We start from the raw sequence: 14,610 nt of genomic DNA, 5'->3' as shown, positions 1-14,610 counted from the left end.
CAACACCTCCCCAGTGGAGAGGAAGCAATATATACATAATGCCTGAAAACCATTGGCTGGGGAGGAAATAGCAAATGCACGCGCTGGCCCATTAAGAGGGTAGTAGCATAAGCGTGCCCATAGAACATGGCCAGAGACACGGCTGGAAGTTCTGCTGGGAACATGCGGAACATGAGGAAGAGAAGGACCAACTGCAGTGCGGGCGAGTGAACTGACACGCCGGGAAGCCGGCGTGGTGCTAACACCTGTAGAGGCCCATGGGTACTGCACAGTATGCATACCTATATTACAGGTGCTTCTCAGAAAATTAGAATATCATCAAAAAGTTAATTTATTTCAGTTCTTCAATACAAAATGTGAAACTCATATGTTATATAGAGTCATTACAAACAGAGTGATGTATATCAAGTGTTTATTTTTGTTAATGTTGATGATTATGGCTTACAGTCAATGAAAACCCAAAAGTCATTATCTCAGTAAATTAGAATAATTATCAAAAAACACCTGAAAAGGTTTCCTAAGTGTTTAAAAAGGTCCCTTAGTCTGTTTCAGTAGGCTCCACAATCATGGGGAAAACTATTTACTTGACAGATGTCCAGAAGGCAGTAATTGACATATTCCACAAGGAGGGTAAGCCACAATAGGTCATTGCTATAGAAGCTGGCTGTTCACAGAGTGCTGTATCAAAGCATATTAATGGAGAGTTGATTGGAAGGAAAAGTGTGGTATAAAAAGGTGCACAAGCAACCGGGATAACCGCAGCCTTGAAAGGATTATTAAGAAAAGCCATTAAAAAATTTGGGGGAGGTTCACAAGGAGTGAACTGCTGCTTGAGTCATTGCTTCAAGAGCCACCACACACAGACTAATCCAGGACATGGGCTACAAATGTTGCATTCCTTGTGTCAAGCCACTCATTACCAATAGACAATGCTAGAAGTGTCTTACCTGGGCCAAGTAAAAAAAGAACTGGACTGTTGTTCAGTGGTACAAGATGAAAGTAAATTTTGCATTTCATTTGGATATCAAGGTCCCAGAGTTTGAAGGTAGAGTAGAGAGGCACACAATCCAAGTTGTTTGCACATTCAGTGATGATTTGGGGAGCCATGTCATCTGCTGGTGTAGGTCCACTGTGTTTTATCAAGACCAAAGTCAGCGCAGCTGCCTACCAGGAAATTTTACAGGACTTCATGCTTCTTTCTGCCAAAAAGCTTTTTGGAGAAGGATACTTCATTCTCCATTAGGACTTGGCACCTGTCCTCACTGCCAAAAGTACCAATACCTGGTTTAAAAACAACAGTATCACTGCCAACAAACTCACCTGACTTTAACCCAATAGAGAATCTATGGGTTTGTCAAGAGGAAGATGAGAGACACCAGACCCAACAATGCAGATGAGCTGAAGGCTGCAATCAAAGCAATCTGAGCTTCCATAACACCTCAGCAGTGCCTCAGGCTGATCGCCTCCATGCCACGCTGGATTGATGCAGTCATTCATGCAAAAGAAGCCCCAACCAAGTACATTGTGTGCATTTACTGAATATACATTTCAGTAGGCCTACATTGCGGATTTTAAAATCGTTTTTCAAGCTGGTGTTATAAAGTATTCTAATTTATTGAGATAATGATTTATGGGTTTTCATTGGCTGTAAGCCATAATCATCAACATTAACAGAAATAAACACTTGAAAAACATCACTCTGTTTGTAATGACTCTATACAATATACTTTTTGTATTGAAGAACTGAAATAAATTAACATTTTGATGATATTCTAATTTTGTGAGAAGCACCTGTATTAATGTTGAGATAAGTCTGGTTTTATAGCTGTTATAGGTTATGTTTGCTCAATGGTTGTAGAGATCCTACTATGCAAGAACAAAGACTGTCAAAAATGTAACATTTTGGTACAAGTTCTGTACCTGAAATCTTATGTCACGTAGGCAATTTTTGTTCAATTTTCATATATTGTATGTTACACTACAAAGAGGATGCAAATGTTATTTTTTTATGGACCTGTAATAAAGCTATATAGATGATGTGCAGTTGGCATCTGTTTGACAGATTTGTTTTTTAAAATGGTTCTCTATTATTCACTGAGCAAAGCATTACTCGATTTTTCTCAGAGATGTATTGAAAATATACTTTTGTCATATGCATGACATATACACTTCTCAACATTGAAATTGCAACACCAAGAATTATGCAAATCACAGAATCAAAAGATATGTAATTAAATGCAAATTAGGAAAAAATGGAAATTACATAATTTTCAAAATATCTTGGTTTATTCAGTATTGAGTATGAGCCCCATGCACAGAAATAAATGCACTTACATGTCTTGGCTGCTATCAGAGAGGTTTTTAATGGTTGTTTGAGGACCATTAATGTTTGCGCACCATGTTGAACACACTTTGGCACACAAATCATCAAGATCCTCTCCCCATAGATCAAACTGCAGTTGACGACCAAGGAAGTCTTAGTTGAGTTCGCTGGGAGATATGTCTGGAGATGCTGCTGGACATTATACAGATTTTGTCAAATTTTAACTATACAAATAATGCACAGTCTTGATAAATTTTTTCAGAAAGTTATTTCACTTACCGTATATAATCGAGTATAAGCCGACCCGAGTATAAGCCAAAGTCCCTTATTTTGCCACATAAACTGGGAAAACTTATTGCCTCGAGTATAAGCCGAGGGTGGGAAATGCAGCTACTGGTAAATTTCACAAATAAAAATAGATACTAATAAAAGTAAAATGGTGGCCCCATAAGATGCTCCATATTAAAATACGCCCCATATAATGCTGCAGAAAGGTTAATGGTGGCCCAATAACATGCTCCACATTAATATATGCATCATATAATGCTGCTGCTGCGATTAAAAATCAAAATGACATACTCACCTCATCGCTGCCCACTGCTCCTCAGTATCGCCAGCTCTCTGCAGTGACTGTTCAGGCACAGGGCGCACACTAATGACGTCATCACACCCTCTGACCTGAACGTCACAGCCAGAGGACCAGGGAGACAGCTCAGAGGTGGAACGGGGACAGGTGAATATGGCATTGCTCTGCTACACCTCAGTCCCGGCGTCTACTTCTCTCTTTCTGTCTTCTTCCTGTGTGGTCACATGACACTGCCCATTAAGGTAATGAATATGCTCTCCACCCCTATGGGAGTGAAGATGCATCCATGTTCATTACTTTAATGAGAGGTATCATGTGACTGCACAGGAAGAAGACAGGAAGAGAGATGCAGACACCAGGACTGAGATGTAGCAGAGCCTGATATGCAAATGCCAGGAGGGTGAGTATGATGTTTTCTGCTCCCCCGCTCCCCCTCTCCCGCCAGCTTTCTGGCGTATGACTTGTGTATAAGCCGAGAGGGTCTTTTTCAGCCCAAAAAAGGGCTGAAAAACTTGGCTTATACACGAATATATACAGTAAGTGCATTAACTTACGTAAAGATTGCAAAAGCCTTTGACTAATATTGTTAGGTGTCAGATTATAATTTTCTGCTCTGTGATATGCTGTTGATACAATGGGTAGATCTGTAGCATGTTTAGGCCATGCAACCTGCTCACAGTAGCATGAACAACAAGTGGCCTGGCATGATCATTTTGAAAAATAGCTCCTGGAATACTATGGAAAAATGGCCGTACCACTGGTACCACCACCAAATCAACATAATGTCAAGCTGTTAGTGTACCTGGCATAACTAAAACTAGAGATGTCCAGCTATCCTACATTATGACACCACACACTATAGTATGTGGAGTAGCAACAGTGTGATATTCCCTCATGCACTTCGTGAATTTAGAATCAGGTGTTTAGAATCAATGAGATAATAATCAGATGTGAGTGGGTGACCTGTTTTATTTAAAGGAAAGGGATCTATTAAAGTCTTATTCTCACAACAAATATTTCTAGACTTGTATCGTGGCATGAATGAAGGAGCTTACTGAGGACCTCAGAAGAAGATCCAACCAATACACAGCCATACATATTGTCTACAAATGGAGGAAATTGAAGACCATTATTACCCTCCCCATGAGTGGTCAAACAGCAAAGATCAATCCAAGAGCAAGGCATGTAACTGTTTGTGATATCAAAAAGAAACTCAAAGTAACTTATTAGCAACCAATGCCTCACTCCCGTTAGCTAATATTGATGTTTATGAGTCCACCATCCAGAGGACACAGATCAACAACTGTGTGTAAGGCACGTTGTCATGAAGAAAGCTACTGACTTCCAGAAAAATAAAAACTGCCTGTCTGTAGCTTGCTAAAGATCACCTGGACAAAACCGATGTCTTTTAGAGCAATGTTTTACGGATGGATGAGACCAAAATAGAGCTATTTGGTTGAAATGAGAAGAGTTATGTTTGCAGAAAGAAAAGCACTGCATTACAGCATCAAATCTTATACAATCTGTGAAACATGGTGGTAGTATCATAGTTTGATCCTGTTTTTTTGCATCTGTGCCAAGCCATCTAGCTATCAAGGATAAAACAGTAAATTCTGAATTATACTATATTATAGCAGAAAATATTAGGACACCTGTCCATGAGCTGAATCTCAAAAGTATGTCATGCAGAAAAACAACAATCCAAAGCACACAAGTTGTACTGCAAAAGAATGGTTATAGAAAAATAAAATTTTGGAATTGCAATGTCAAAGACCTGACCTTATTACTCTAGAAATATTATGGAAGTACCTGAAGTAAGCCGTTTATGAGAGAAAACCCGCAAACATGACACAGTTGAAGTCTTTTTGTACAGAAGAATGTGCTAAAATTCTTTCCAACCGATGTGCAGAACTAGTCAACAATTACTGGAAACCTCTAGGTGCATTTATTGCTGTACAAGGGGGTGATACAAAATACTGAAAGCAAATGTTCACATACTTTTGCTACTCACAGACATGTGATATTGTATTGTTTTTCTTTTTTTAAAAAACATGTTATGGTCTAATATTTTTTCTTATTTATTAGTTTTGGTTCTCTAGATCTACTTTTAGGACTTGTTTGAAAATCTGATGTAGTTTTAGGTCAGTAGTAGGACAGAAATAGGGAAAAACTTGAAGGGTTCACAAACTTTCAAGTACCACTGCATATATTTTAATAATATAATACATGTATAGTTCTGTTTCTGCAATTCCGTAATAGTATATTTTAATCACTGGAAGAACTATTTTAAATGTGAAATACATTAAACCACAATACTTTTGTAATAATAGTGAAAGGAAATCCACTTTGTGCTATTACATCAATTCTTTTAGCATTTTAGCATATTTGTCCTTTTGGCTTCTATATATTGTGCATACTGAGATTTTCACATTTATATTGTAAATGATTCATAGAAGAGTCTCATTACCTCCAAGAACACCTGTACCATTTTACACCCCCTGGGACTGTTCATCTAAAATGGATTCATTTTCAATCTTTCTATTCTTTTTCATGCAAACAATTACACTAGCACAATGAACAAACACAGAAGATAATTAGAAGGAGCAGAGCAGAAGATGTATCAGACCAGCTCTGCCAATGTTCCCTCAACACTTTCGTATTACAGACATGGCAAGCTCCGCAAAGTCACTTGCGTGAAAATGAGTGTCTCTGTGGGTGAATAACTTTACGCCACCTTGTTAGATCCACATTTTCTTTAATCACATCAAATTAGATGATGCACAAAAAGAGAAATATAAAAATAATCTCTCTGATAAACTGGCAGAAAGCCATGCCACAAATAATGACATGCTCTATAGCTAGCAATAGTAACACAAGTAAAGATTGTATTTTAATTTTATAGTATTATCAATATAGTATCATTTTTGTATTGTTTTACCATGGCCCTACACCTCCAGGCCCCGATGCAGCTGCATCAGCTGCATCTGCAGCACCCCCTAGGGCTGGAGTTACTTGGTACCGGGCCAGTTAGTTCTTTAGGGGATATGTCACGGCAGCAGTGACCCAGCCCATGGCCCTAGGCGTGCAATGTAAAATAGATGAGGGGGTACTAGTTTATGGGGAAATATATTCGTGAAATCACTCCTGGTGTTCGGCAATGAAGGTAATAGCCAATGCTGCAAAAGAGACCGCTGGGGCTGTTGGTGATGCAGCAGAGTTGTTACAGCTCTCCACGGGTAGAGCTAAGCCCCAGGGCAGATATAGGTGTAAGAGATGATGATGGTGGTTGTGGTGTAAGGCAGGTGATGCAGTAAATAAATCGGAGGACACAGCGGAGTGCAGTTTCCACACTTTTCTCACAGTTCTCCATTTACATTCCCCAGCCCGGGTGCTGTGTCCTCTGGGTTGGTGGTCCAGCCAGCTCTCAAGTAATTTGGGATACACTGTGTCAGAACCCCCTTCAGATGTTTCTTCCCTGGCCGTCTCACTGCGCTGCCTCACTCTTCTCCTGCCTGCATCTTCACACAGTGTCCAGAGCCAGCAGCCTTGGATCCTGTCAGGCGACATACTCTAGGTCCCTTTGATTCTGGCACCACGGGTGGATTCCTCACTTCCTGTGCCCCTAGGACACCTTCTTTCTCTCCTCTTTTCTCTCACACTGTGCTAGTCTAGGGACATGCTCCTCTTTCCTTCAGTCCCCAGGCACCAACTCACTACCTCCCTCCAGCTGTCTCCTGTTTCCATAACAACTCCCTCTGACTTTTCCGCTTTTCTCCTTCCTCCACCCACACCCTCTACCTTGTTCCTCCCTGACCTGGAGAGGTCTAGTGTTGGGTGCTAGAGTGTGGGTACTGGGTAGTGTACCCCTCCTTATCGGAGAGTGGGGTACCACACCTCTGGCATAGGTGCAGTACCTCCGTGGCGACTGGACCCTCAGGGGAGCCACACATCAGCAGTAAGTCCGACCCGCCAATAACCTCTGAACACTCCTCTGTTGTTTTTTCTCTGCCACCAGCACCACTCTATTCTTCACATTCCTACTAGACATGTACAGCTTCACTCAGTTCACATGTATTGAGCGAGGCTATGCACATCTAGTTGGTATGTGGTTGGAAGCATGTATATTGCACACTGTCTGATTCAGGCTGGCCATGGTTCCAGGAACATGAATCTTATGTCGGGTTTTCTACAAAACCTTTCAGTAATGCTAAGGCATGTTTACAGTACTTTCCTTAGTGCTGCCAGTGTGGCGCCCCTGAGGGTCCAGTCGCCACAGAGATGCTGCACCTCACCCAGAGGTGTAGTATCCCACGACCAGGTAAGGTGGAGACACTCGACCATCATTCCATCCCACATCCCACACACACAAATAGTGTAGCAAAGCACCCTTTATGGCCCCTGCTTGGAACACGAAGAGTGCTGGGAGGTGGGTGGAGCGTAGTTTGAGAGCAGGAGAAGGATAGGAAGTAAGATAGAGATTCCCTCAGAGGGAGGGAAGGAGAAGGACGTGTCTGGAGCAGCTCTTGAGATTAGAGGCTGCTGGATGGATTGGATGATAAAGAAAGCTCCCAAAAGGAAAGAAGGTTCTTCTGGGACATGGCTGGAGCATACTCCCCGTGGGTCCCTTATCCACGCTGACTGATGTCAGGTGGAGGAAGAAACTGTTCGCAAAGGGTCACGGCCCCTAGCCTAGTGAGCGTACTTCAGGGTGCAACTAGCAAGCCGATAGCTTTGGTTACTTTATGGACCATCGCCCCTACCACGGTTAGTCCGACTGGAAAGGCAGCTATATAGGATCACAGAAACAGAAGGGTACACGTTGTCTGACAGGATTTGCAGCTGCTGGCCTGGAACGATAACTGTGAAGTGCTGGAAAGGAAGGAAGGAGTAAAGCAGCATATTGTGTGGAGACAGCCAAGAAAGGTACATACTGACAGGGAGTGCTGGAAGGGTGTACTTCATCTCATCTGGAAGTTGTCTGGACCCCTCACCTGGAGAACGCAGTACTGAAGCGGGCATCTGTATCGCGAACAGAATTGTGAGTAAAGTATTGGAACTGCACTCCACTGTGTCTCTGCCTGTTTTCTGCGACTTCAGCCTAGCACTGCTACATCCTTCACTTCACACAACCTCACCATCCACAAACTCAACTCTACTGCCCTGGTACTACATCGCCGCATGTTGGGTGCTCCACCAACTCTGATGCATCATAACATCTGTCCCAGAGAAGCAACACCGCAGTGCTGGTCACTCTAACCAGAAACCACAGGTGGCATCACAAATCTCTTACAAACTCTATTCTCATCTAACTACATCCATTTTACATGACCGCCTGGGGCCACGGACAGGGTCACAGCCACTGTGACACATCCCTTTAAGACAACCGACCCGGTACCGAGTATCCCACGGAATCCTGGGGCGCGTCACCAGCTTTTAATAACTGCAGTTTAATTTTGAGTAATAACTGCTCAATTGACTAATAACTTCAGTTTTTCCATGATGTCTGAGGAAGTCTAAAATCCACCTTATGTATTGCTCTTTCCATGCTGACTTTAACACTGCTTATTTAACTTAGCTACTATGAATATACAGTTGTAGCAAAGGTTGTAATGATTCAGCACCATCTTTATATCTTGTCACAGAAAGTTATCTCACTTTAAAGGGAACTTGGCAACAGGATTGTGCACAGTAAACCACAGACAATGTTAGGATGGTGCCATTATACTGATTAAAATAATACCTTGGTTGATGAAATCGTCTTGTGGTGGTTGTTTAATATTTACTTTCAGTTTTGAGTTAATGATATGCTCGTTCTCTGGGGGGGGGTCTTTATGTAGTACTCTGATTAGTTATTCATAATGCAGACTGCTGACAGGTCACTGATCCCTCATTGACCTGCCCCTAGTGTTAGGTTCCTGCAGCTGCACAGCAGGAATCCAGAGCCATACATCCAGCGTTCTCCAATTCCTTTCCAACCGCTCAGGGACCTGCACAACAATCTCAACCATCCAGGGACCCTGCTCAGACCAGCTCTCTGGGTCTGGATGTTGCTGTCATCTCTGTACCAGCAATGGTAGCGCAGCCTGTTTTGCAGGAAACCACTCCAGAGGCTAAGTCCTCTCGCTGCACTACTGGACATGCCCACAAGATGATCTCCCAGTGGAGATCGGGGGTCAAGTGCTCAGGTCCTTGTCCTGATCTGATTGGCCCATTTCAGAGGTCTGGAAGGTCCCGGAAGCGCATGGATATAAAAGGCCCGCATGGCCGCTCGGCCATGCGCTAGTATAGGCTATACTTGCTATGTGTGAATGGTGATGGATGTATGATTCTGGTGACTGACTCATTATGAAACCCCTTCCCTCTGATATTACGCATGTGGATAGGGAATTAGAGTTATAGTCAGTGCCAGTCAGTGGCAAGCCATACGCCACAGTGCATACCGCACCGCTACACTAGCGTCCGATAGTGTGAAGCCTCATGGCACTGTCGTATAGCGCCAGTAGTTACTGCCACGCTGCAGTTAGCAGCACTTACCGGCGTCCGCGGTAGCGACGCCGCACGCATGGTAGGTCAAAACGGACACCGACCTCTGTCTCGGGCCGTGTCCTGTGACCATATACCGTGTGTGCACGCCAGCTGAGACCTGTGAAGCTAACAGGCTCGGCATTTATGCTTTAGCGCCTCTGTGAGTCTAACAGAGTCCGCTCTGCGCACCTCGGGTGACGTTTAACCCGAGCGCAGTATACCGCCATATAGCGAGTCTGCCATTACTCAGCAGCGGTTGTTACACCTACTGCACGGTGGACCCCGGGCGGCGAACGCACTTTCTATTATTTATATTTAGTGTGTTCCACCATCCCTAACACCTAGTTTACACAATGAATACTATATATACACTTACTGAAGAGCCCGGTGTTGCCCAGGCATGGTAACTAACTGTGGATAGTTAAAACAAATTATGCTATATCTATTTATTTAAAGCTGAGTGTATAGCCCTGCCCACTCAGCATAGCCACACGCACTCTAATATCCCACATCATTCCGTCAGCCAGAGCCACCGGACTACTACCTCTAATATCCCACATCATCCCATCAGAGCCACCGGACTACTACCCCTAATATCCCACATCATCCCATCAGCCAGAGCCACCGGACTACTACCACTAATATCCCACATCATCCCATTAGCCAGAGCCACTGGACAACAACCCCTAATATCCCACATCATCCCGTCACCGTCAGAGTCACCGGACAACTACCTCTAATATCCCAAATCATCCCATCAGAGCCACTGGACTACTACCTCTAATACTGAACATCATCCCGTCAGCCAGAGCCACTGGACTACTACCCATAATATCCCACATCATCCCATCAGTCAGAGCCACTGGATTACTACCCCTAATATCTCACATCATCCCATCAGAGCCACCAGACTACTACCCACATCATCCTGTCAGCCAGAGCAACGGAACTACTACCCCTAATATCCCACATCATCCCGTCAGCCAGAGCCACCGGACTACTACCCTAATATTATATATCATCCTGTCCACCAGAGCCACCGGACTAATACCACTAATATCCCACATCATCCCGTCAGAGCCACCGGACTACTACCTCTAATATTCCACATCAGCCCGTCAGCCAGAGCCACCGGACTACTAACCCTAATATCCTTCATCATCTCGTCAGCCAAAGCCACCAGACTACTACCACTAATATCCCACATCATCCTGCCAGTCAGAGCCACCGGACTACTACCAAAAATATCCCACATCATCCCGCCAGAACCACCGGACTACTACTCCTGATATCCCACATCATCCCGTCAGAGCCAACATAGTTAGGTTGGCACTATTACACCGATTAAAGTGATACCTGAGTTGGAGAAATCCGTCTTGTGTTCCTTTTTTAATCTGTGTTTGAATTTTTAAGCTAATGAAGATGCCTCATGCCAGACAAAGAGAAGTTCCTGATTCTGGGCTCCCACTGCAGTCTGTGTCAGAGGGTGGTCTGTGTCGGCACGGTAATAAATTGTGTAATTTCCAGCTTTACAGAAGGCAGATAACACCATAGAAATGATAACTTTAATAGGCCTCAGTTACCACAACTGTCTACAGTGAAAACTGTTGCTCATAGCAACCAATCACAACTCAGCTTCTTTTAAACAGCCCTGGTGAAATGAAAGATGCTTAGTGATTGGTTGGGGCTATGTGGAGTGGGCATGGCCGATACACACACACACACACACACATACATTTATATACATATATATATATATATATATAGATTTTAAAACCCATGTAGAAAAAAAAGGAAAACTGTTGCTCATAATAGCCAATAATCACAGCTCAGTTTTCATCTTTTAAACAACTCCGGTGAAATGAAAGATACTTAGTGATTGGTTGCTATGGGCAGCACAGGCAGTGTAACCTGTTGTGGTCAAGAAGATGTGCCTATGAAATAGATATATTAGATATTTATTATGTATACATATTGTGAAGGCACCAGAGTATATCTTAATTACCCAGATGACTATAATTTTGCAAACCAAGAAGAAGTGACTTTTTATCAGTATATTGGCTTGTGGATTTAAGTGTTTATCTCTGGTGTGTCAAGAAGACAGACTTGCATACCATTTAACATGCTGTGTATATCTGTAATAGTGACTTGTACATAGTGAGTGTTTATCTTAGTTTATTGTGCGCTCATATGCTAATTGTGTATTGTATTCTATAGCTAGTTTGTTGACTTTTAAGGTAGGTAGGAAAAGGCTGTGTGGGTGAACTGAAGGACACTGGGTAAATCTAAAAATAGATCACCTGCCTTGGGTATAAAAGAGACTTCTTTTCTTCTGGTTGGTGTCACTCTTCAGGATCTCAGCTCAGGGTACTTCAGACCCTGCTGAAAGAAAACAGGACTGCTCACGGTTATTTCTCTACGCTTGTTGTTACCTATTCTCTGCGTGCATATCACAGGTTGAGTAAGTGACCCTGGGAGCGCTGACGTAATATCTACCATTATCCCGGCAAGACAGCAGAGCAGTGAGACCCTGTAGGGTGCACTATCTTGGTAATTGCTGGGATTGTTCTGTTTGCTATTGGGTCTTGTGGTTCAATAAAGTATTGCCACACTGTTTTACCCTAACCCTGTGTTGTCACTATACTACAGTGTATTGCCCACCGGGAGATCGAGTGGGAGTTCAGTCGTATGAGCCCTGGTCCATGCAGTCATGCTAAAGGCAGCCAGGCCAGCGGATGAGAGCACCCACTGACCCTGTTTCTCCACATAAATATATTAGATTAGATATTTATTATATATATATATATATACTAGATATTTATTAAACGGGGCTTTGCGTGTGGAGTGAGTGTGGCTATGTGGAGTGGGCATGGCTTGACACACTCATGCATACAGGAAAGATGTATATCTTTGTACCGTGTTAGCCAGTAGATAGAAAAATATTCAGGATTGAGAGTCCTCAGTAGTTGATACCTTTTAATGGCTAACTGAAAAGATGGTAACACATTGCAAGCTTTCGAGACTACTCAGGTCTCTTCATCAGGCTAGACTAATACAAAATCTGAAGTCACATATTTATGCACAATACAGCCTAGAAAAAATGCAATAGATAAGACAAGTGACGTGAAGCAGAACTATCAATATGGGAGAGGGAGAAACATAAATATAAACATTGGACCAGTTCATAGATAAGGAGTCCGGATGTTTTATTGTCCTCTGATTGGGGTCTAGTTCTGTGTTGTGATGCCCCCACACGGTTTTAAAAAGAAATTCCTTAATTGATGTAAAAAGACATAAATCCATGCGACACATTCATTCCAGCACTGAGATTGTCAAAGTTCGTCATAAATTTGTACTCCCAAACTCGTCTCTCTCTCTGAGAATTGAAGTTACCTTTCAATGCCAGTAATTTCATATCCACGCTGCTGTGATCAGGGATACAGAAATGTTTTGCCACAGGTAGATCCATTGTGTTTTCTCTTATTGTGTGACGATGAGCATTCATCCTTGTTCTAAGTTTTTGCCCTGTCTCCCCCACATACAGACCCCCAGTTGGACATTTAGTACAAATAATTAAGTACACCACATTAGATGTAATGCAGGTGAAAGTACCTGGGATCTTGTAGTTCTGATGTGAGTTGGGGATCTTTATCTTGTCCGTGGTCATTATAAATGGACAGGTTTTACATTTTTTCTGGTTGCAAGGAAAGGTTCCTGAAGCTGTTGGAAAACAGAATGTATTAGTCTAGCCTGATGAAGAATATAAAGTAGATATGACAGGCTCAAACCCCAACTTAGGTGCTCTGGGAAAAAACAAGACTAAAGTATAGGAGTAACCCCGGCACACTAATAACATGAAAGTAAAGTCTTCTCAACGACAGTCTTTAATTGTTGTGATTTTATTGATTGTGAAAAAAAAGGGTGGTGTTACAATCCAAAAAAGGGTGGTGTTACAATCCAACGTTTCAGCTCTACATCTCGAGCTTTCATCAGGGATATGACTACAATATATACAATAAAAGAACAAAAATCAATAAATAAACTTTATAAAGTATTTTAAAACCAAAAATCTAGTGATAGGTGATACATAAGGTGGGGACAGTGTCAAACATCCTTTGTGAAGGTGTGTATGGATCTATAATGATGTGAGGCCAGTGAGTATGTATTGTGGTGTGATACGGCGAACATGTGAGAGGTTGAAAAGAGGAATAGAGTGAAGGTGTAAGGAGTTGAAAAGCATGAATGTGTAGGTAGTGTTGAGAAAGGGCATTAGGGGACAGTGAAGTGGAGTGGGAATAAAGGTGAGGTCATCTAAGGAGGCAGTGTGTAAGGGGTGCTCTTGGAAATGTTAAGGCATAAGGTATAAATACCTAGATCCTTGGTTTTGAGGTGTGTGTATAAGTGGTATAGGTTTGCCTTTGTAATCCAGCTGCTGGAACGGTACCTATAGTAACCACTGAGAAAGGGTATAGGTTAAGGAATAGCAAGGTATATAGAAAGAAAAGATATAAAAGAAAGTTTTAGGGGTCACATACCGATGTGTAGGGTCAGCACGTGACTCCCGTCCTAAGGACAAAAAAGCAGGTCAATAAGCTGAGATGGAGAAAGGAAACCCAGTCTATGAAGACTGTAGGGCACCATTACCTTGTGTCCTAAATCTAGTCAGGTGTGGAGGAGGCCGGAAGTGCATGTGGCTTAGTGCAGTGATGTTAAATACTGTCAAGCACTTCCTGATTGGGTGGGGAAGGGGCGGGAATGGGGGGAAGGGCCATCGCCATCTTAGTGAGGTCAAAAATGTCTGAATGAATGTACTGAGCATGTGCAGGGCGGGGATAGAGAATGAGCATGTTTTGACTTGACAGGAAGTGATGGTGGCAGTCGCCATCTTGGTAAGGTCAAAAAATGTCAGAATGAATGTACTGAGCATGTGCAGGGCAGGGATAGAGAATGAACATGTTTTGACTTGACCTGCTTTTTTGTCCTTAGGACGGGAGTCACGTGCTGACCCTACACATCGGTATGTGACCCCTAAAACTTTCTTTTATATCTTTTCTTTCTATATACCTTGCTATTCCTTAACCTATACCCTTTCTCAGTGGTTACTATAGGTACCGTTCCAGCAGCTGGATTACAAAGGCAAACCTATACCACTTATACACACACCTCAAAACCAAGG

General features: G+C 42.7%; 1 long non-coding RNA gene across 1 annotated transcript; it reads right to left on the bottom strand.

The window, feature by feature from the left end:
- Window positions 1-13,317: 13,317 nt before the first annotated feature.
- LOC141100780 (uncharacterized) lies at window positions 13,318-14,379 on the bottom strand. The gene is made up of 2 exons (XR_012234774.1): window positions 14,079-14,379; window positions 13,318-14,000 (listed from the first exon to the last, which is right to left on the bottom strand). It is a non-coding gene; the product is annotated as an uncharacterized lncRNA (long non-coding RNA).
- Between the last annotated feature and the right edge of the window lie 231 nt (window positions 14,380-14,610).

This window comes from Dendrobates tinctorius, unplaced genomic scaffold (assembly GCF_039654945.1).
Source record: "Dendrobates tinctorius isolate UK_male_01 unplaced genomic scaffold, ASM3965494v1 ptg000107l, whole genome shotgun sequence".
In the NCBI taxonomy this organism is placed as follows: domain Eukaryota; kingdom Metazoa; phylum Chordata; class Amphibia; order Anura; family Dendrobatidae; genus Dendrobates; species Dendrobates tinctorius.
The sequence above is the reverse complement of the archived record's forward strand: the minus strand, read 5'-3'. Positions and strand labels throughout refer to the sequence as shown.